The sequence below is a fragment of the Staurois parvus genome, unplaced genomic scaffold, assembly GCF_062004578.1.
Source record: "Staurois parvus isolate SC_StPar_1 unplaced genomic scaffold, SC_StPar_1.0 ptg001039l, whole genome shotgun sequence".
Taxonomy (NCBI): Eukaryota; Metazoa; Chordata; class Amphibia; order Anura; family Ranidae; genus Staurois; species Staurois parvus.
Window position 1 is genome coordinate 1616882 of NW_028318835.1, and position 23621 is coordinate 1640502.

Consider the following 23621-nt stretch of genomic DNA (forward strand, 5'->3'; position numbering starts at 1 on the left):
TCCTTGGTATACTCCTGCAGAGTCTGATAGGCATATTCTTTGTCATCTAAGACTAGCAGACACAAGTATATAACTTCCTCCGGATGCATCCTTCACAACAAGCCAAGATGGCTTCCCTGCGCAGCCACTTCTGGTCAGGAATGGCCTTGGTGTAATGTCAAGGCTCCAGGTATGACCAGAGGTGTGTGGACTGACACAGGGAAACACAGGCTTCAGGTATAGTGTAAATAAGACAATTTATTAAGACTAAACAACACAAACGCGGTGCAAGGTAAACATAACACAGTGCAAACAATCCAAACTCCAACAGATAACCATATATACAAATCAAACGTAGTCGGGCAGGCCGGGTCAGTAGCAAACGGTACCAGGAGCGAGCTGAAGAGTGGTCAGGAATAGCCGAGGTCAGGACAGGCGGAGTTCGTTCAGAGTGAGGATCAAAGCAGAGTCAGGATCAGGCAGGAAGCAGACAGGATGCAGGTACAGGGGCTCATGGGAAACATACACCTAGGCACTGACTGCAGGTCTGGCCATTCCTTAAATACACCTCCTGCAATCGGCCTCAGGTGATGGCTGATTGCAGGAGTGAGCCTCTGGTTGCTGAGAGCACCCGCTGGCCAGCCCTGGTACTGCAGCCCACATGGCAGATGAATCTCACCACTAATTGTGAGTGCATTCTTGACAGGGTGAATATGGAAGGGATTTTGAGTAGGGCATAGTTAGGGAAAATGGTGTGGATACCACATAATTTTCGCACTTTAGATGTGAATATTAGTTCACTGACAAAGATATTTTTAAATGTTTGGGATCGGTTGTATAAAAAAAAAGGATGGAAATATAATTCACTTATCCTTCCCTGGGGGGGAAATACTCCATTCCCCCCCCCCCCCCAGGGGAGTCCTAACATTTCTGGGAAATAGCTTAAAGATAAAAATGCACGTTTGAAGGATATATTGAACAAAGGGAAATTGCACACTTTTTTTTTAGCTTTAAAGAAGAAAGATGTTTTATTTTTCACATTAGATGAGTGGCAGTATTGTCAGTTAAGTCACTTTGATAAAGTGCTCCCACAACCATTGAAGACTGAGGAGGATCTGTACTCATTTGATAAATTGGTAAACGTAGCTACAGTTGCTAGACGAATTACGTCTAAGATCTATAGGATTCTTATGGACATGGCATGGTTGTTTAGAAGAGCGAGTCTAAGGGAATAAAGAACGGAGTCTGTGCTTCCAAGACACCACTTTAGACTTCATTTAAGGTTACTGATCTCAATGAGATATGACTGGACCTTCTTTTCCATGAAAATTATTTAGATGATCTATTGATCTCAGCCTCAATTAAGGGAGCTATCAAACCTTTTTTGAGCTAAATAATGGTGCATAGGAATGTTCATTGAGCATCATAAAGGACAAGCTGTTTTCTCATGGAGTTCATCAGAAACATGCAAAATAGCTTTACAGGAGATTCAAGTGAAATTACAGGCTGCTGAATACAGATACAAAAAAAAAAATCTTGAGACCAAATTAGATTAGTTTAATGTGACAGTAAGCCCAGCTCCTAGAACAGCAAAGCAAATGAAATAGAAATGTCTGTTGCATTTTAGGAACATGATAACAAAATTGATAGGATAGAAATATGGGGAGACATTTTACTACAGTGCAAAAATAGCACAAGAAATTATAACCTCAGACTACAGGAAGTCCAACCCCAATTTACTGGAAAGTTACTAAATCGAGAGCTATGTTTTCACACTAATTTCCCCAAATTCCCCTCAGTTGCCATAGAAGATCTTCACAGGCCAATAACACCACAAGAAAACCCCAACAGAAAAAGTTTTGGCCTTGATGTCTATCTTAACCTTGTGCACATATTTTAGCCTCAACAAAAATGTGTTGTAAACCACTGCTCTGCTTAAAATGACTTCGTGACTGAGGTTAAAACAAATGTTAATGCCTGAACACAATTTTGCAACTTGTGCTACTAAAATCGTACATTCCATCCAGGTGTATCCAGATGGCTTATACCTTGTTTTTCAGATATACAGATATTTCCTGATTTTTTTTTTTTTTTTTTTTTTAATTATTATTATTATTATTATCAAAGGAAAACTGTCCCAAAATAGTAAAAGAAATTTTTTTTTTTTTTTTTTTTTTTTTAATTTAGCTGTGCATTTGTGTGTACCTGTAGTAAGGACCAGAAACAATTAGTGCACATTTTGCTTTTTTTTTTTAATCCTACCTAAAAGACACTGATGCTGACAATAAAGTGCTATAGTCAGATCAGACCAAAATTGAGCTCTTTGGCATTGACTCGACGTGTTTGAGGAAACAAAAAATCCTGACTATGACCCTAAGAACACCACCCCTAGAGTCAAGCATGGAAGTGGAAACATGCTTTGGGGCTATTTCTCTGCTAAAGCTACAGGCTGACTTTGCCACATGCCACGTGCAAACCTGGTAACCAACTACAAGAAATGTCTTGCCTCTGAGTTTGCCAATAAGGGTTTCTCCACCAAACAGAAGTAATGTTTTACTCACTTTTATAATATTTGTATCATGTGTTTTTTCTGTATTTTTGGTTGATATTCTGCCTTTATCATTTAAAATACACCTATGATAAAAAAAATTATAGGTATATAATTTTCCCCACTGTACATATGGTCTGATCCCAGTTTATTTGTGTATCTACATATATCTGGTCATCCCAGCTACTGATTTCAGACAAAACACTGACACCCACTAACACCTGGGATCAGCTACACCTGGGAACTGGGACCCATTTGCTAGCAGTATTTGCTTCTCTTTTTGTCAAAATGCTTCGAGTGGAGGTTATTTGTCATGTAAACGTGTTATTGGATGGTAAAGATCCAGGACAGCCCCCTTGAGACGTAGAGATCCTCCCTCCGGGTCAGGAAACACGCCATCCCCTACGCCTTTAAAAGGCGGATCTCCAGGCCTCCATCCCAGTTATTAGTGTTTCCTGATCCGGAAGGAACACGTTTAGGAACCTTAGGGGGTCCTTGCTCTCTTTGGGGACAGTCCTGGAAGAGTGAGGGCCCAGAATATCACTTACCTCCTCTCCCTGGCGCTTCCACGGTGAGTGGGGCTGGTGGTGCTTGGAAGCCTTCATACCCAGGCGGGGGACCGGCGATGGCGGCGTCACTGCAGGGGAGCCAGGAGTGTCTGGCGGTGAGTTGGGGCATCCGCTCCTTGTGAGCCTGCATGTTTCTCTCCCCCAGGCGTTCAGTACAGGCGTGCAGAGCGCTGGGCGGGACTTCCGGAAAGGGCGGGGCCCTGCGTTCCACAGGCCGGGAGTCTGACGCGACTTTTGGCGGACGAGGCCCTGCGTTTCAGCAGAGCCCTGCGCTCCACGGACCGGAAGTTAGGTTACTTCCGGTGGCAGGGCCCTGCGCTCCAGGAACCAGAAGTCAGCGCAGTGATGTCATCGTCAGGCGCCGGAGACGCTGGTTCCAGTCTCCACAGGAGAAGAAAAGGCGCAGGCTTCCACTTGGGCAGTCGGTGGAGCGTGAAAAACAGCGGAGCTGTGACCACGCCAAACGGAACAGAATAGAAGCTGGGCCATCGCAGGCAGATCCTGGTTCCAGCACCGGCTCCTCTCAGGTAGGCTTAGGGAGGGTCCCCTTTAGCTGACTCCTGGGAGGTTGGTTGATGGTTCCCCCAGTCCCTGTGGGCAGGTGATTGTGTGGCACACTGAAGGTTCCCCCTGACACTGGGTGTATAGCGGGGGTTTTGGGACCTGAGGGTCCATATTGTTTTTTGTTTTTTTTTTTGTCTTTAGGTTAAGACCCAGGACAGGACCCCGGTACAGGCCCCAAAGAGAAAATGTGCAGTGTGCGCGGCTAAGTTGGGGTCTGCGTATGAGAAACCCCTGTGCCGCAGCTGCATTGACCGTTTAGTTAGGGATGAGTCCTTCACGGCATGCCACAAGGTGTTATCCTTCATTAAGGAGGACATGACGGTGACATTTCAGTCCTTTAGGTCACTGTTTGATAGGATGCAGACTCCACTAGGGCTTGGGGCGCAGTCGGCCACGGCTGCAGGGGCAGCTAGGCAGGAAGCCCCAGAGGAGGGGGAGGAGGACCCTCGGTCCCTCACCTCTTCTCAGGCGGGTTCCGAGAACGAGGAGAGCCCTGCTTCTACAAGCACTAGATATAAGTTGGCCTTGGAGGATCTCTTAAAGGCTATTTATGAAACTTTGGAGATTGAGGAGGAGGAAGTGGCCTTGTCTAAGCATGACCTCATGTACCAGGGGCTTCATGCTAAAAAGACCAGGGTTTTCCCAGTGCATAGTTCTTTAATTGATACCATCAAGCAGGAATGGGAAAATCCGGAAAGGAAACCCTTCTTTTCTGGGGCTCTGAAAAGGTTTCCATTTGATGAGGATCCGTCCCAGCCTTGGAACAAGGTTCCAAGATTGGACGCTCCCTTATCTAGGATTTCCAAGAGAATGGATCTGGCCTTTGAGGACATAGGGGCCTTAAAGAACCCCATGGACAAAAGAGGGGAGGTTTTGCTACGGAGAGCTTGGGAGTCTTCTTCTGTTAGCCTTAAACCAGCCCTTTCCGCTACCTGTGTGGCCAGAAATTTAGAGTGCTGGCTTACCCAGTTACAAAACCATTTGGCGGTGGGAACTTCAAGGCAGCAGATTTTAAAATCTCTGCCTTTACTTTTTAAAGCGGCTGGGTTTTTGGCAGATGCCTCAGCGGAATCGGTCAAATTGGCTGCAAGATCTTCGGCCTTAGTTAATTCAGCTAGGCGGGCCTTATGGTTAAAAACCTGGGCAGGAGACTCGGCGTCTAAGTTACGCCTTTGCGCCTTGCTGTTTTTAGGGGATAATCTTTTTTGGCCCTGATTTGTAGGAGGCTCTCGAGCGTACGGCCGATAAAGCCTTTCCGGAAGGTAAAAAGGTTTTTCCTAGGAAAAATTTTCACCCTAAATCCCAGATGCTACAAAGTAGAGAAAGTCAGCCCAAGAAGCATTGGACAGGGCATAAGAACAGGGGTAAAGCGGGGATTTTATTAAATCCTCCTCAAGGACCCTCCAAGTCACAATGACTTAAGCGTCCCGGTGGGGGGAAGGTTGGGGTCCTTTCTCCCTCAGTGGGCGTCTTATCTCCCCGAACCACTACATTTTGAGCCTGGTTCAGAGGGGTTACATCCTGGAGTTCGATTCCTGTCCTCCAAGCAGTTTTTTAGTCACCAACCTTCCCAAAGACCGGGTGAAGGCTCAGGCTCTATGCGGTCTTATTGGGGATCTAGTAGACTAGCGGGTACTAGTTCAGGTTCCTCAGAGCGAACTGGGTTCGGGGTGTTATTCCCACATTTTTGTCGTGGGAAAACCCTCGGGCAGGTTCCAGTTGATTTTGAATCTGCGGCCTCTGAATCAGGTCCTAAGATACAAGCATTTTAGGATGGAATCAATCTATTCTGTAAAGAATATCCTTTTTCAGGGTTGTTTCATGGCCACGCTAGATTTAAGTGTGGCCATGAAACAACCCAACATCAAACAAGCCAGAGATACCTAAGGATAGCGATAAGGATGGGTTCGCAGGTCTTCCGCTGACTGTGTCGGGCCTTGCCCTTCGGGCTAGCGTCGGCACCAAGAATGTTTAAAAGTGTTTGCAGAAGCCTTAGTTCCCCTGAGAATGAGGTCTATTTGGACGATGATCTTTTTGTGGCCAGATCTTAACAGTTGGCCGAAGATCTGCGGGTGGCTCCGAATCTCCTTCGGGGTCTGGGTTGGCTCATCAACAGAGAGAAGTCGGCTTTACACCCTCCCAGAGGGTAGTTTACTTGGGGTACGAGATTTCGTCTCTAGAGCGGAAGATTTTTCTTCCTCGGGAGAAGGTCATAAAGATGGACCAGACGCTGGCAAGGTTGCAGGGCAACCTGTCTGTGTCAGTAAGAGAGGTCTCAAGAGCGGTAGGTCTGATGACATCTTGTTTTCCGGCGGTTCCATGGGCAAGGCTCCACCAAAGACCACTTCAGGCTTTCCTGTTGAGAGTATGGGACGGGGACAGCTCTACATTGGAGCAGGCGGTCCAGCTCCCGTCCAAAGTCAAGAGGTCTCTTTGGTGGTGGCGAAGGGAAGCAAATTTGACCAAGGGTCTAGAGTGGGGTCAGCTAGCTCCGCTTATTTTGACAACGGATGCCAGCAGTTATGGTTGGGGAGCCCATCTAGAGGAGATGACGGCTCGGAGAGTGGTCTCGAGCGTATTTTTTGAGGTCTTCAAATCAGATGGAGCTGATTGCAGTTCAGAAGGCATTGGAGGCCTTTGGGGCAAGATTAGAGAACCATCACTTGCAGGTTCAGTCGGACAACATAGCAACAGTGGCCTACATAAACAAGCAGGGAGGTACACGGAGCTCTTCAGAAGATTGCAGGCGGTATTCTGGCCTGGGCAGAGCAGAATCTGCTTTCAGTTTCGGCTGTTCATTTGAAGGGATCACAGAACTCCCTGGCGGATTTCCTGAGTCGACGACCAATCAGTCTCGATGATTGGTCTCGCAACCAGGAGGTCTTTCAGGAGATAGTTTGTAGATGGGGGGGGTTCCGGAGAGATCTTTTTGCGTCCCAGGAGAACAGAAAAGTCAGTCAATTTTTTTTCCCTGAATCCACGAGAGCAGGCCTTGAGGATAGATGCCCTGTCGACCCCTTGGGATTTCGACTTGGCCTATGCATTTCCTCCGGTCAGATTAGTCCTGGCGGTCCTGCAAAAATTTATGAGGGAAAACACGGATCTAGTCTTAGAAAGAGGCCTGGTTCTCCCTACTAAACAGGCTTACTTCAGTTTGCCCCGGTTTTGCAGCATCCAAGGCCACTATAGGTAGATGGATTAGACTGGCAATCGGAGAATCGTACAAGGTTTTAGGTATTCCTCCTCCCTTTGTTAGGGCCCACTCGACTAGATCATTAGCAGCTTCTCGGGCAGAGAGGGCCGGGTCTTCGCTGGAGAAGATCTGTAAGGCGGCAACCTGGTCGAAATTCTCTACCTTCGTGAGGCATTACTAGATCTCCTGTCAAGTAGGGAGCAGGCACCCTGCAGATGTACAACTGATGTATTAGGAGATATGTGTGTGTGTGTGTGTGTGTGTGTGTGTGTGTGTGTCTGTGTGTGTCTTTCAGTGTCTTCCGCTAGTTTTCTAATAAAAACTGTGATGGAGGCCTGGAGATCCGCCTTTTAAAGGCGTAGGGGATGGCGTGTTTCTTGACCCAGAGGGAGGAGCTCTATGTCTCAAGGAGGCTGCCCTGGAAGACTGGTTGCCTGGTTTTGCAAGATTACACCAGTGAAAAACTGTTAGAGTGCATTCTGACAGCACATGCTTTAGTTGATGAGGGCAGATTTGCATAGCCTTTGGTTCGGGTCTGTTATGAACTATTTTTTTCAGATACATTTCTGAACCATGGTGTTTTCACTCCTTTTTTTGCTTTTTTTTTTTTTTTTTTTTTTGCTATGCTTCAGGTCGGATTTTTGGGATGGCTACTGAAACATTGTACAGATTCCCTTTTCCTGCAATATTCAGCTTATTCAAATCAAATAAAAGGATAAAAATCAAACGAGCGTTAGGTAAAATAAGCCGCTAGCAATAAAGGTAAACCTCAAATCCTTTCAATAAATCAAATGCAGCGCTAAGGAGGTAATAAACTAGTAAATAATATATATATATAACACAATAAATGTGCTGTGGAGCAGTAAAATTGATGGTGGTGATGACGTCCGAATATGACGTATAAAATACAGTATAAAGTGAAATTCTGACAAATGAATAAATATATAAAGTACAAATGTATGATGATCAAAACAAATCGATAAAAGTGAATTCCGTGACTCGGGTGACTGGAAGCTAATGTATATTGCACTAACCAGAAGCACAATAAAATTGCGCATTTGCATATAATAAACCACTCCTGGTCATCTGGATCCGAAAGGATATCTTAGAGGATCATCTGGCACACGTCAGCACATCAGGTAATTAGCAGACTTCACTTTCCGGTTCCAGGGACATCACATCCGATGATGAGGACCAGTCATGAGCATATAGTGATAATCGCAGGAATCTACCTTAAGGGCTCGTTAAAAAACGAGCCAGAAAAAGAATCTCGAATAGTGCAGTATTTTATTGAAAAATTATGGCAAAATAGTGAACAAAAGTTTTGCACTCTCATCTGGCATGAATAAAATTTCAAAGATGGCCTCCAGCCTTCCTCGTGGCCTGTGCGGTGTGACGTCACTAGCTGGGCTCCTCCGTAGCGTGTTTCGTGCTCATGCACGTTTTCAAAGGGAGCGTGCCAGAAGTCTAGTGATGCTTTATATAGGGCTCCGGCCGCATGCGTGGTTAAGCGGTAAAACGCCATTTTGCTTGGCTCGCGCATGCGCAGTACATGCGAAGATGGCCATATTAATGGAGATGCACACATTGCAGCATAGGGAATGGAACAAACAAATATAATGGGATCATCTGGTCAGTGTCAATAACAAATATTGATGATTCGGGATTTGTAGTAATTAAGTACACTGTATGTGCAGTAATTACACGAAGTAGTACATCTCCACAACGGGACCGGATGTGGTGGAACCTCCATTTTTCCGAGGCCCAGTATATGGAGAAACTGTAGGTAAGGGAACTCACTAATATACAAGGCCGAAAATAATGCTAGTCTATGGGACTACATATCCCAGATAAAATAAGGGAATAAAGAGTAACCATTATTAAAAGGGACTCTATAATAGTATAAAAGGTAATAAAACCAATGCTGCGTGTGGATATACCAATACAGGAGTAACAATAAACATACATAATCATAAATTGTACATATAATGTGATAAAATAAATGTAATTTAATAGAAAATGGTAAACCGCCAGATGTGATGTAAATAATAAAATCAAACACATGATATAACTTTAAAAAATATATAAGTAAAAAATATGACTCAAAATTAAATTAAGATCTCAATGATTGAAAAGACACAAAAAAAGATAGATAAAACTATAAAAAAAATAATGAAAATATTAAAAATATAAAAAAAAGTTAAAGATTATATGACGTATAAAATTTACAATAAGGCACTGGGATACTAAAAAGGAAAGGAAAACAAGATGTGACGTACGCATGAAGGGTAAAACCAATCTAAAATATAGGATATAAAAATGCATATAAAAAATAATATATATATATAAAAGCATGAATCGGTAAAAAGCTAACTAGTGTCGATGAAGCAATTAATATCAAGGTCAATGTTTAAATCTTGTGGAAAGAGTGAGCACAATTCAAAAATCCACTTTGTTTCCATCATAGACACAGTTCTGCGTTTATGCATTCCTCTTCAATGTTTGATCATATCAATACCCATAAATTTTAAGCAGGATGGGTTTCTGTTGTGAACATCCCAGTAGTGTTTTGAGAGGGAATCCTCTTTATATCCTCTTTTAATATTGTATAGATGTTCTCTCAATCTATCCCTGAGTCTTCTTGTGGTCCTCCCAACATATTGTTTTCCGCAGGAGTACTCCAAGAGATAGACGACATGCGTACTGTTACAAGTGATGAGCGACTGTACGTCATAAGATTTTCCTGTTGCATGTTTCTTATGGACTCCATTACACAGACACAGCATACATCTATTGCAAGGGTAGAAACCTTTCAGACCAAAAGCAAAAGATAGTTGCTTAGGAGGGTCAACTATGTTTTGGGCTAGAGTATGCCTCAAAGAAGGTGCTTTCCGGTAAGTAATCTCTGATGGTCTAGTATAATATTGCTGAGCACAGGGTCATTCTTAAGAATGGCCCAGTTCTTTTTGATAATTTTCGCAACCTCCTTGTATTGCACAGAAAAGTTGGTAATGAAAGGGCAAAACCTATCTGGATTTTAAAAATCTTTAGGAGCAAACAGGTCTATTCTATTCAGAGTTTCCACTTCTTTAATTTCGTTCTCCAAAACTACTAGGTCATACCCTTTTTCCAAAAATCCATTTTTCAGAATATCGGCTTGGGGAAAAAAGTCTTCCATTCTGTCACAATTTCTACGTAAACAAAGGATTTGTCCTTTTGGGATGTTTCTCAGCCAACTTGGGTGATGACAGCTATCAGTGGGGATGTAGCTTTTACTGTCTGTATTTTTAAAAAAGTTTTGGTAAAAATCCCAGTGCCATTATTGAGCAAGAGATCTAAAAAATTAATTTCATTGTAGTCATATTGATAAGACAATTTTAATATTCAAATCATTAAAATTAAGAGTGTTAAAAAAGTTAATAAGAGAGAACTCATCACCTTGCCACAGTAAAAATGTCGTCTATATAGCGACAATAAAATAAAAGGTCTGGCCAATCTCTGGAATAAATGAGGCCCTCCTCCCATTTGGACATGAAATGGTTGGCTAGACCTGGGGGCAAATTTCGTTCCCATTGCTATGCCAGTGGTCTGTAAGTAAAATTTGTCGCAGAACCAAAAATAATTATGTTGCATAGCAAAATTAAGGAGTTCTAAGATAAAAATCATCTGTGGCTGTGTTTAAATAGAACTCAGCTGCTGCGATTCCGTCTGCGTGCTTAATATTACGATATAAGGCTGCCACATCTGCTGTGACAAGATATGTGGGAGTGTGGATTTTAACCTTGCTTGGTATGTTTTAAGAAAGCAGGGGTGCTACATACTAATGGTTGGAGAAAAAAATCAATATATTCCCCAATCCAAGAACTCAGGGACCCTATACCACTTACTATGGATCTACCTGTCGGATTGATAGGATCTTTATTAAGCAGTAGAGGATTGGCAGTTTAGGGGCAACCGGACAAAGAAAATATTTTTCTTTTTTTCTTAATTCCATCGTCAAAGCCTCATAATCCCCTTCAATACTTTTTTATAAGGGATAAGAGGGTTCTTATCCAGTACAGTATAAGTATCTTTATCCTTTAAAATATTTTCATTATTTTTTATAGTTTTATCTGTCTCTTTTTGTGTCTTTATAATCATTGAGATCTTAATTTTATTTTGTCATATTTTTTACTTATATATTTTTTAAAGTTATATCATGTGTTTGAGTTTATTATTTACATCACATCTGGCGTTTTACCATTTTTCTATTAAATTATGTTTATTTTTACTATTATAGAGTCCGTTTTATTAATGATTACTCTTTATTCCCTTATTTTATCTGGGATATGTAGTCCCATAGACTAGCATTATTTTCGGCCTCGTATATTAGTGAGTCCTGTTACCTACAGTGTCTCCATATACTGGGCCTCGGAACAATGGAGGTTCCGCAACATCCGGTCCTGTTGTGAAGATGTATTACTTTGTGTAATTAATTACTGCACATCCCGTGTACTTAATTACTACAAATCCCGGATCATCAATATTTGTTATTGACACTGTGATTACCAGATGATCCCATTATATTTGTTTGTTCTGTTTCCTATGCTGCGATGTGTGCATCTCCATTAATATGGCCGTCTCCACATGTACTGCAAAGCCAAACAAAATGGTGTTTTACCGCTTAACTGCACATGCGGCCGGAGCCCTATATAAAGCATCACTAGACTGCTGGCACGCTCCCTTTGAAAACGTGCACGAAACACGTTAGGGAGGAGCCCAGTTAGTGACATCACACCGCACAGGCCACGAGGAAGGCTGGAGGCCATCTTTGAAATTTTATTCATGCCAGATGTGAGTGCAAACGGTTGTTCAATATTTTGCCATAATTTTTCAATAAAATACTGCACTATTAGAGATTCTTTTTCAAGCTCGTTTTTTAACGAGCCCTTAAGGTGGATTCCTGCGATTATCACTATATGCCCATGACTCTGCTGATCACCTGCTGACGTGCGCCAGATGATCCTCTAAGATATCCTTTCGGATCCAGATGAGCAGGAGTGGTTTATTATACTCAAAGCGCAATTTTATTTACTATATTGCGCAATTTTATTTATATATTGCACAATTTTATTTATATATTGCGCTTCTGGTTAGTGCAGTATACATCAGCTTCCAGTTACCCAAGTCACGGAATTCACTTTATCGATTTTTTTTTTTTGATCATCATACATTTGGACTTTATATATTTATTCATTTGTCACAATTGCACTTTATACTGTATTTTATACGTCATATTCGGGCGTCATCACCACCAGGTTTAGTGATTCACAGCGCATTTATTGTGAGAGATATATATATATATATATATATCTATATATCTATATATATATATCTATATATCTATCTTTAGCCTCTTCCATTTTCTAACAATTGCTCCAACAGTTGATCTATTTTCACCAAGCTGCTTGGCAATTGCCCCGTAGCCCTTTCCAGCCTTGTGGAGGTCCACAATTTTGTCTCTAGTGTCTTTTGACAGCTCTTTGGTCTTGCCCATGGTAGTAGTTGGCGTCTGACTGTGGGGTGGACAGGTGTCTTTAACCACCTCCCTCCTGCCTTATAGTCCAATGACGGGCGCAAGGTGGTTCTCTCGTTCTGGGAGGACGTCATATGACGTCCTCCCATTCTCACCGCGCATGCGCGGCTTAGGGAGCGTGCAGCACGGCTATCGGCGGTGCGCTGTGTTCCTCAGACACAGCGGATCACCGATCTACGGAAAGAGCCAAAGATGTCGGCTCGGTCATGTGATCAGCTGTGTCCAATCACAGCTGATCACATGTAAACAGGGAAATGCCGGTTATCGGCATTTCTCTCCTCTCGAACAGCTCGTTGACAGCTCGAGAGGAGAGGCGGTAATCGGCATTCTGCGGAGGGGGCATGTACACTAATCATCAGGGCACTGATGATCGGTGTGCCCTAATGATCAGTGTGGCTCCAGAAGTGCCACCTGTCAGTATCCATCAGTGCCACATGCCAGTGCCCATCATTGCCACATCAATGCCACATATCAGTGCTCATCTGAGCCGCCTTTCAGTGCCGCCTATCAGTGCCATATATCAGTGCTGCTTTTCAGTGCCCATCAGTGATGCCTGTCAATGCCCATCAGTGCCACCTACCAGTGCCTCCTCATCAGTGCCCATCATTGCCACCTATCAGTGTCCATCAGTGCAGCATATCAGTGCCCATCACTGCAGCCTCATTAGCTCACATCAGTGAAGGAGAAAAATCATTTATTTTACAACAAAAACTAAGAAAAAAATTTTTTTTTCAAAATTTTCAGTGGTTTTTGGTTTAAGAAAAAATAAAAAACCCAGAGGTGATTAAATACCACCAAAAGAAAGCTCTGTCACAAAAAAATAAAGATTTCATATGGGTACAGTGTTGCATGACCGCGCAATTGTCATTCAAAGTGTGACAGCGCTGAAAGCTGGAAATTGGCCTGGGCAGGAAGGTGGTATAAGCGCCCTGTAGGCAAGTGGTTAAAGAGCTCAGACAGATGCTACTAAGATTGAGTGGAGTAGAGGTGGACTTTTTAAAGGCTCAGTAACAGGTCTTTGAGAGCCAGAATTCTTGCTGTTTCTTAGCTGTTCAAATACTTATGTATAGCAGTGCAAGACAAGTAAATTCTTTAAAAATCATACAATGTGATTTCCTGATTTTTTTTTTTTTTAAATTCTGTCTCTCAGAGTGGGAATGCACCTACAATGTGAATTTCAGACCCCTCCATGACTTCTAAGTGGGAGAACTTGCAAAATCGCAGGGTGTACACATACTTCTGTTCCTCACTGTGTGTGTATATATGTATATGTGTATGTATGTATGTGTGTGTGTATGTATATATATATATATATATATATATATATATATATATATATATATATATATATATATATATTAGTTTATTACCTCCTTAGCTCTGCATTTGATATCACTAGCTTATTCACAACAGTTGCTGTTAGATTTTATTACTGCTGTGCACCACTGGGATATAAATATTGTGTATGTAATAGGTATACAAAAAACAGTGCTGTAGGACCAATAATTTCTTTGTTACCCTTGGCAACCACAGCTGCTACTGATTTTTCTTTACCTCCTGTAGAGCAGTACCCTGCTATTGGTAACCATACTTCCCCTGCATGTGATCCATTGAAGGCTCCCTCTACAGCACCATTACCCATAACCACTTCTCAGACATCTCCCTCTGCTTCTGTTACCTTTTCCTCTATGCCCCCCAGCTCTGTTACTCCTTTTCCACCAGCAGTAAACTCTGGTCAGCATCATGCAACTGCTTGCAGGACTCCAGTATCTAAACAGAAAAAGAAACAGACTTTTTCTCCTGCTTATTCAATCCTGTCACTTTTCACTGCCTCAACTGTTATTCAGCTAGTTGCAGATTTCTTGCTGATAGAGTCCATTCCTCCTCAATGCTGCCTGCTAATGGGGTTCAATCCTCCTCCATGCTGCCTACTGATGGGTCCATTCTTCCTCCATGCTGTCTGCCGATGGGGCCCATTCCTCCTCTTTGCTGCCTGCCGATGGGGTCCATTCCTCCTCCATGCTGCTTGCCGATGGGGTCCATTCCTCCTCCATGCTGCTTGCCGATGGGGTCCATTCCTCCTCCATGCTGCTTGCCGATGGGGTCCATTCCTCCTCCATGCTGCTTGCCGATGGGGTCCATTCCTCCTCCATGCTGCTTGCCGATGGGGTCCATTCCTCCTCCATGCTGCTTGCCGATGGGGTCCATTCCTCCTCCATGCTGCCTGCCGATGGGGTCTATTCCTCCATGCTGCCTGCCGATGGGGTCCATTCCTCCTCCATGCTGCCTGCCGATGGGGTCCAAAGGACAAAGGTATACCTCTCAGACAAACAATCCAGATCAATCCACAACAGGTGCAGGCTCTGGCTCTCCACCACACACGATGCAATAGGAAGAAGGGTCAGCCGCACACCGGAGGATGGATGAATATAGTGTGTATTTATTCATCCATAAGACACACAAAACACCACGATATGAATACAGAACCTGTTAACACGTTTCATGCGATCTCTTGCTTAATCATAACCAATGATTCCATAACCAATGATTAAGCACGAGATTGTGTGAAACGCGTTAACAGGTCCTGTATTCATGTCCTAGTGTTTTGTGTGTCCTATGGATTAATACACACTATATTAATCTATCCTCTGGTGTGCAGCTGACCCTTTTTCCTATTGCTGATGGGGTCCAGCCTGCTTTCTGTACCTGCCGACGGAGTACAGCCTAGATCTGGTAACCTGCTGCCCAGCCAGATTATGGTAATCTGCAGCCGAGCCGAACTATGCTGTTTCCCGGGCCGCTGTCCAGCTGGACTATGCTGATACCCGGGCCGCTGTCCAGCTGGACTATGCTGATACCCGGGCCGCTGTCCAGCTGGACTATGCTGATACCCGGGCCGCTGTCCAGCTGGACTATGCTGATACCCGGGCCGCTGTCCAGCTGGACTATGCTGATACCCGGGCCGCTGTCCAGCTGGACTATGCTGATACCCGGGCCGCTGTCCAGCTGGACTATGCTGATACCCGGGCCGCTGTCCAGCTGGACTATGCTGATACCCGGGCCGCTGTCCTGCTGGACTATGCTGATACCCGGGCCGCTGTCCTGCTGGACTATGCTGATACCCGGGCCGCTGTCCTGCTGGACTATGCTGATACCCGGGCCGCTGTCCTGCTGGACTATGCTGATACCCGGGCCGCTGTCCTGCTGGACTATGCTGATACCCGGGCCGCTGTCCTGCTGGACTATGCTGATACCCGGGCCGCTGTCCTGCTGGACTATGCTGATACCCGGGCCGCTGTCCAGCTGGACTATGCTGATACCCGGGCCGCTGTCCAGCTGGACTATGCTGATACCCGGGCCGCTGTCCAGCTGGACTATGCTGATACCCGGGCCGCTGTCCAGCTGGACTATGCTGATACCCGGGCCGCTGTCCAGCTGGACTATGCTGATACCCGGGCCGCTGTCCAGCTGGACTATGCTGATACCCGGGCCGCTGTCCAGCTGGACTATGCTGATACCCGGGCCGCTGTCCAGCTGGACTATGCTGATACCCGGGCCGCTGTCCAGCTGGACTATGCTGATACCCGGGCCGCTGTCCAGTCCAGTGGTAGGATTCTGTTGTTTCTCCAAACAGGGTTGGAGAAGACATTGGATGTTGGTACCATTTAAGGGCCAGGTTTCAGTATTGGCTGTTTTTTTTCCCCAGAGGCCTATTGCATCTCACTGTTTGGTTAGCAGTTTTTTACAGGGAGTAATTCGTATTGCTCCCCGTCAGGTTGTCTTTATGTTCTTGGGACCTGAACTTGGTTTTGGAGGTTTTTCAAAAAACACCATTTTGAACCAATTACAGAGATTCCACTGGTCCTGTTGACTCATAAGGTTTTGTTTATAGTGGCATTCACTTCTGCAAGAAGGGTGTCAGAGTTGACAGCTCTTTTTTTGCAGAGAACCAATTCTGGTTTTGTATCACAATAAGGTGGTGTTGTGACCTCAACCAACTTTTTTACCAAAGGAGGTTTCTAATTTTCATCTCAGTCAGGACATTGTTCTACCTTCATTCTTTCCTAGGCCTCAGCAAGGCCTAGAGAAAGTCAGCAAGAGAAAAATTTCTGCATAGTAGAAAAATAGACCAGTGGGTGAGACCCAACTAGAAAAGAAGTCCTCAAGAGAGCATACTGCGGCTTAAAACATAGTGTTTATTACCATTGAAATGGCAAAATACAAAAAGCTACAGCTCCACCTTACACATATAAAACCATTACAACGTTGCCATAAAATAAAACACCTGTACTGGGATCCCGGTCTAAACCACAGGCACTCACGCAAGCACCGCACACTCTATCAGCAGGAAAAATGGGATAACAGAAGACCACTAGGGTCATATAGTATCAAATGAAATGCTAAGGACAGCCGGCATATGATGGAAATCAAGGGACAGTATGCAGGTTAATGGCAGGATCAAAACTGATAGCTGTAATTGTGATCTCAGTCAGTCCCCAGATGAGGAGATATACGGTCAGGTCCATAAATAATGGGACATCAACACAATTCTAACATTTTTGGCTCTATACACCACCACAATGGATTTGAAATGAAATGAACAAGATCTGCTTTAACTGCAGACTGTCAGCTTTAATTTGAGGGTATTTACATCCAAATCAGGTGAACGGTGTAGGAATTACAACAGTTTGCATATGTGCTTCCCACTTGTTAAGGGACCAAAAGTAATGGGACAGAATAATAATCATAAATCAAACTTTCACTTTTTAATACTTGGTTGCAAATTTTTTGCAGTCATTTACAGCCTGAAGTCTGGAATGCATAGACATCACCAGACGCTGGGTTTCATCCCTGGTGATGCTCTGCCAGGCCTCTACTGCAACTGTCTTCAGTTCCTGCTTGTTGTTGGGGCATTTTCCCTTCAGTTTTGTCTTCAGCAAGTGAAATGCATGCTCAATCAGATTCAGGTCAGGTGATTGACTTGGCCATTGCATAACATTCCACTTCTTTCCCTTAAAAAACTCTTTGGCTGCTTTTGCAGTATGCTTTGGGTCATTGTCCATCTGCACTGTGAAGCGGCGTCCAATGAGTTCTGAAGCATTTGACTGAATAGGAGCAGATAATATTGCCCGAAACGCTTCAGAATTCATCCTGCTGCTTTTGTCAGCAGTCACATCATCCAATAGATACAAGAGAACCAGTTCCATTGGCAACCATACCTGCCCACACCATGACACTACCACCACCATGCTTCATTGATGAGGTGGTATGCTTAGGATCATGAGCAGTTCCTTTCCTTCTCCATACTCTTCTCTTCCCATCACTCTGGTATAAGTTGATCTTGGTCTCATCTGTCCATAGGATGTTGTTCCAGAACTGTGAAGGCTTTTTTAGATGTCATTTGGCAAACTCTAATCTGGCCTTCCTGTTTTTGAGGTTCACCAATGGTTTACATCTTGTGGTGAACCCTCTGTATTCACTCTGGTGAAATCTTCTCTTGATTGTTGACATTGACACACATACACCTACCTCCTGGAGAGTGTTCTTGATCTGGCCAACTATTGTGAAGGGTGTTTTCTTCACCAGGGAAAGAATTCTTCGGTCATCCACCACAGTTGTTTTCTGTAGTCTTCCGGGTCTTTTGGTGTTGCTGAGCTCACTGGTGCGTTCCTTCTTTTTAAGAATGTTCCAAACAGTTCTATTGGCCACGCCTAATGTTTTTGCTATCTCTCTGATGGGTTTGTTTTGTTTTTTCAGCCTAATGATGGCTTGCTTCACTGATAGTGACAGCTCTTTGGATCTCATCTTGGGAGTTGACAGCAACAGATTCCAAATGCAAATAGCACACTTGAAATTAACTCTGGACCTTTTATCTGCTCATTGTAATTGGGATAATGAGGGAATAACACACACCTGGCCATGGAACAGCTGAGAAGCCAATTGTCCCATTACTTTTGGTCCCTTAACAAGTGGTAGGCACATTTGCAAACTGTTGTAATTCCTACACCGTTCACCTGATTTGGATGTAAATACCCTCAAATTAAAGCTGACAGTATGCAGTTAAAGCACATCTTGTTTGTTTCATTTCAAATTCATTGTGGTGGTGTATAGAGCCAAAATGTTAGAATTATGTCGATGTCCCAATATTTATGGACTTGACTGTATGTAGGGTAGTAGGTAGCCCTCAGATTTCCCAAGTAGGCACATTGGCAGAGAGTATTAATGTGGTGCACTGCTCTCATGTAGACCGTGAATTAGCCACTCAGTGAGGGTATGTGTAAGGCACACCTGGATCTATGCGCTAATATAGCAGAGACAGACAGTCAATGATACATTTAAACCTGCGGTTCAATCCCCAGAGCCATTTTTGCAGGCATGTAAATTGCATGGCAGTGCCCTTGTAACAAAATAAAAACAAAACGTCAATTACGGGTATGTGTAGGCAAACATATCAAAAGTATATATAATAAACACAATCGAACTCTGGTTGTTTAGCATTTTGCTTTGTTTCACAATTCATCCTCCGCTCCCAAGGTATGTAAGGATCTTTTTGAAGGTGATGGCACAAGTTAGGTCAGATACTATTTCACATTGGATCCGCCAATTGATCATTCAAGCCTATGGTTTGAAAGGTAATGTCCCACCCTTATGAGTGAAGGCACACTCTACCTTGAGTGTGGGGACATCTTGGCAATCTGCCATCAGCTGTCAGTGGCTCAGATTTGCAAGGCCATTACAATGGTCTTTGGTTCACACATTCAAAGGGTCCTACCGGGTGGATGTCAGAGCTGCAGAGAATTCTCTGCCTTTGGCCGCAGTGTTTATGGGTGGCTGAGTAGGTCCTGAGGAATTATTGACAATGGCTATCATGGTGTCACCCTTCCCTTCAAATTTCTTATTGTTTTGGAACATCCCACATAGTCATGAATATCCTGCTCTGTGTCTCCTGCTATATGGTAAAGAAAACTGTATTTTTTTTCTACATACCGGTAAAATCCATGTCTTGGAGTACATCACGGGACAGAGGTCCCACCCCTCTTTCTGGATTTTCATTGCTTGCTACAAAAACTGAAGTTCTTCCCTCGTAGGAGGGATTATATTGGGGAGGACCCCTCTGATTGGTTGGCCAGTGTCCATTCACCTATAGGTGGCCTGTAATCCACATAGAATAACCTGCTCTATGTCCCATGCCAGTATGTCACTTAAAAAAAAAAAATCACTTTTTGCTGTCACAAAGAATATAAACATTCCTTGTGACGGCAATAGGCCTTTGACAGGTACTCTTTATGAAATGATCTGGGCTCATTAAGAATCCAAATCCCTCCTCTGCCCTTAAAAGCATACAGTTACACCAAGATCAGTGTGATTAAATGCTTTTATGTTTTTGACATGGCACTGATTGTTGCTGAGTAAACAAGAAGAGATATCAGATCACCGCTTCCGGTTTTCTATTTAACAGAGCCAAGTCGATCAGAAATAGAGATTTTGTGAAAGCGGGGGGGGGGGGGGGTAGACAGTTTCCTGACTATCCAACATCTTTAGAGACCCTTCTTGTGCAGAATTGTGTGCAGTAGTGTACCCTAGACTGTGTTGTGCTGTACCTTAGACTAATACTCCACTAGTGTGTGCTAGCGACGGAAGCAGTCCTTGACACAGAGACCAGGTTGGCAGGACAAGAGGTACAGAAAAAATGGGTGTCACGTACTACAGACACTATCTTTTTGGAGATGACCTTTGAGAGGGGATGCCAGAGAGGACATCTAGAAATTGCCTCACATGCAGCTGACTAACTACATTTGTATTTGGGGTTTGGTCCACAGCATCTTCTTGGGTACAAATAGGCTGTGATTATCTTTTCCTGAAATTTTAGGAAGGAACCAGGTCTTCCATTTGCTTTGTACCAGTGTCTAACTCTGTGGGAGGAGTTAAGCTAAAAATGGCTTCTTCATTTGGTAACTGAAGTCTACACCTTCCATATTTAGATTATAATCCTGGACACAAGCTTTTCAACAACACCAGATGCTGTGTTAATTTGGACCTTCATGTCTGCGTGTATTAAAGACAGGATGAAAACATCCTGATTGTTCTTCCACTTCACTGCAAGTAATTCTTCATTGCGCAAGGAGGCTTTCTCCCCCTTTTTTCATGTGTTAACAGAGAAGCCCCTGTAATTAAGTTGCATGGTGCCCAGCAGCCAGTTCCAAGATTGAACAGATATTTAAATAGTGGCACGCTTGCAAGATACTTGTCCACGTACAAATGGTTCCCCTTACAGAACAAACGTGACACCAAGGCCCACACTATCTTGCCACTGCTCCCTGTGTAGTCTGGGCATCTGGGGGGCTCAGCTTCATGTGGTTCTAAAGGCTCAATGGTTTTTTACCTTCATGCATTCTATGTATGAAGGTATAAAAAAACCTTCTGTGTGCAGCAGTCCTCCAACACTTATCTGAGCCCCATTGCAATCCACTGATGTGCACGAGAGTGTCTGCTCTCTGGGGACTCCCCCTCCTCATTGGCTGGCTGAGAGAGCAGTGAGAGCCATTGGCTCCCTCTGCTACCAATCACTGCTGGTGAGCCAGTGAGAAGAGAGGGGGAGCAGAGCCAAGGGCTCTGTGTATGAATGGACAAGCACAGCAGTGGCTCAGGAGAGAGCCTGCTTGGGTGCTCCCATAGCAAGCTGCTTGCTCTGGGGGAGCTCAGCAGGGGGGAGGGGCCAGGATTGCTGGCAGTGGGAACTGAAGAGGATCGGGGCTGCTCTGTACTAAATCATTGCACAGAGCAGGTAGGTATAATTTTTTTTTTATTTCCTTTAATAGCACTTTCACTTTCATTTCTTTCATAAGCTCTAAATTTGTATGTATATTCTGTTGCCCTCTCATAGAACTTGTACAGTTTGACCCCAGATCTGGCACACTTGCTGGGGCGATATTGCTTGTTTTGAGTACTGTATGAGGTACTCATCTTTGCATTTGTTTTGTTGGGGCATATACACATTTGCAAATTTTTCAGAGGTAGTTTGAGGGGCTGAATTTTGTGGAGTCAATCATAGTCAGGGACACCCTGAGGATGACAGAGTGAATTATCACTAAAATGCTTTAAAACACGTTCTTGTCTCATGTTGTTATTATTATTATTTTTATTATACAGGATTTATATATCGCCAACAGTTTGCTCAGCACTTTACAATATAACGGGAGACAATACAACAACAATACAGTTCAATACAAGAGGGATAGGAGGGCCCTGCTCCTTGGAGCTTACAATCTGGGAGGGGCTAGTGGTACAAAAGGTATTAACTGTGGGGGATGGACTGGTTCAAAGAGTAGAAGATTCCATTATCTTTTCCTGACCATTGCAGCAGAGAACATGGCCGTATGATGAATCGGGTCTTTGAACCAATATGACCAGAATTCATTCTTTTTTGTAATGCCCATATTAAGGGCTAGGCCCAAACAAAATCCTACATTCGGAAATTGTGATCGGTTTCCACCTAAATGGTCTGGGCGAGATGTGAATATGGGTTGGTGGTGCTGTATTGATGGGCGTAAAGAAAGATTGCTTTGGTCCACAGTCAATCGATACAGATCTTCCATGAAAAACATTTTAAAAAAATCAAGGGGAGTTGGTAAATATGCTGTTTCCACCTGCATTTTGGGTTAGGCTGTAACTTGGGGGACAACAGGTGTTGCCACATCTGGGGGCAGCCAGTCAGGATTTGAAAACCCCTCTGGACAACAGGGGCTGTACAGGACACTAGCCACTTGCTGGGACTCACCATGTCACCATGAGATACTGCAGTGCTGGTGTGTAAAAGGCCAGGATCTACTAGGCCACTGGAGCTTGTCAGTCCATGAAAAGGTAGTGCAGCACTAGTGCATGCATCCTGCTGCATGTGAGAAAAATTATGCGTTTCTTGAACTTCTGCTGTCTGGGAATGGGTATGCCTATTCTTAAAGTGATTCTAAAGCCTCAAGATTTTGTCACAAACTAGCCCCCTTTTAGCTGGGCCCCATCGAGATCCAGCGCTGCGCATGAGAGCTGCTCTTGGCTTTGTTCCTCCTCACTGGGCAGATCGACAGCAGCGAGATTGGCTCCCACTGCTGCCTCTCAATCAACTCCAGTGATGAGGGAGCTGGGGGGTGGGGCTAAGCCCACTGTCTTTGTCAATGGACGCAGCAGTGGGACTCGAGACCGAGCCCGCATAAGTGCCCCTATGGGAATCGGCTTCCCATTGGGGGCACCAACAACACCAGGAGCATCGGTGGGGGGGGGACTTTAGAAGAGGAGGATCGGGACGCTCTGTTCAATTCTATTGCACAGAGCAGGTAAGTATGACATGCTTGTTGATTTTAAAAAATAAAAAACAATTCCTTTATAATCACTTTAACAGGGACTTTGCAGGTTTGTCAGAGCCAGACTCTGACAATGAGGCTTCCTCTTTGCTCTCATCTGATATGTTCAGAATCCTGTTCGCCTACTCACTACTTTTTTTTGGGACATTTTGGGCCCTAAATTTACAGGTACCTAGTGGGACTGTGGGAAAAAGAACTCCTGGCTGTCAGCGACTGCTTGAACCGCTAGAAATAAAATTTACCCCCTAGTGCTAGCAGAGATCAGGCCTGATCTCTCTAACACTGTGGATTTGTGTACTATGTATCAGAGGTGGCAATGATCAGACAAATTGTACTGACACTGCACTTGTTGGGGCAGGGGGGCTAAAGACAAGTGCTGGCAGGTATCTGCGCTGATCCTGCTAACACTGCATTTTTGGGGACATTATACCAAGGGGGACACTAGTATAGTTTTTCTCTTTGATCTGTACAGACACTATACTAGCAATGGCGGTGATCAGCAACCTATAGTGTGAGTGATAATCTACCTACCTGACTCTATCTGATGCTTCAAGTGATGCTAATACAGTCATCAGTGATAATACTGTACACTGACATTGTACTAATGGCACTGACTGGGTGACTAGTATGACCAAAGGTTTAAATGTGCCTAACTAATTTGTGTAAATGTGCTGCTTTTACTCACTGTGATCCTGCTTACTTCTCTCGCTGAGTTGAAAAGGGTTCAAGAAGAGATGAATCATCCAAATCCATGGTCTGCGCTTACAAACATAGGCACAGTACCACTCTGTCATTGGCTGATGCCGATCAGCAGGGTCCCGGCCAAAATTATTTGCCA

General features: G+C 44.1%; 1 protein-coding gene across 2 annotated transcripts in view; it reads left to right on the forward strand.

Moving 5' to 3' along the window:
* Positions 1–23621, forward strand: part of POLDIP3 (DNA polymerase delta interacting protein 3) — a 322558-nt gene that overhangs the window by 238982 nt on the left and 59955 nt on the right. The window lies entirely within an intron of this gene.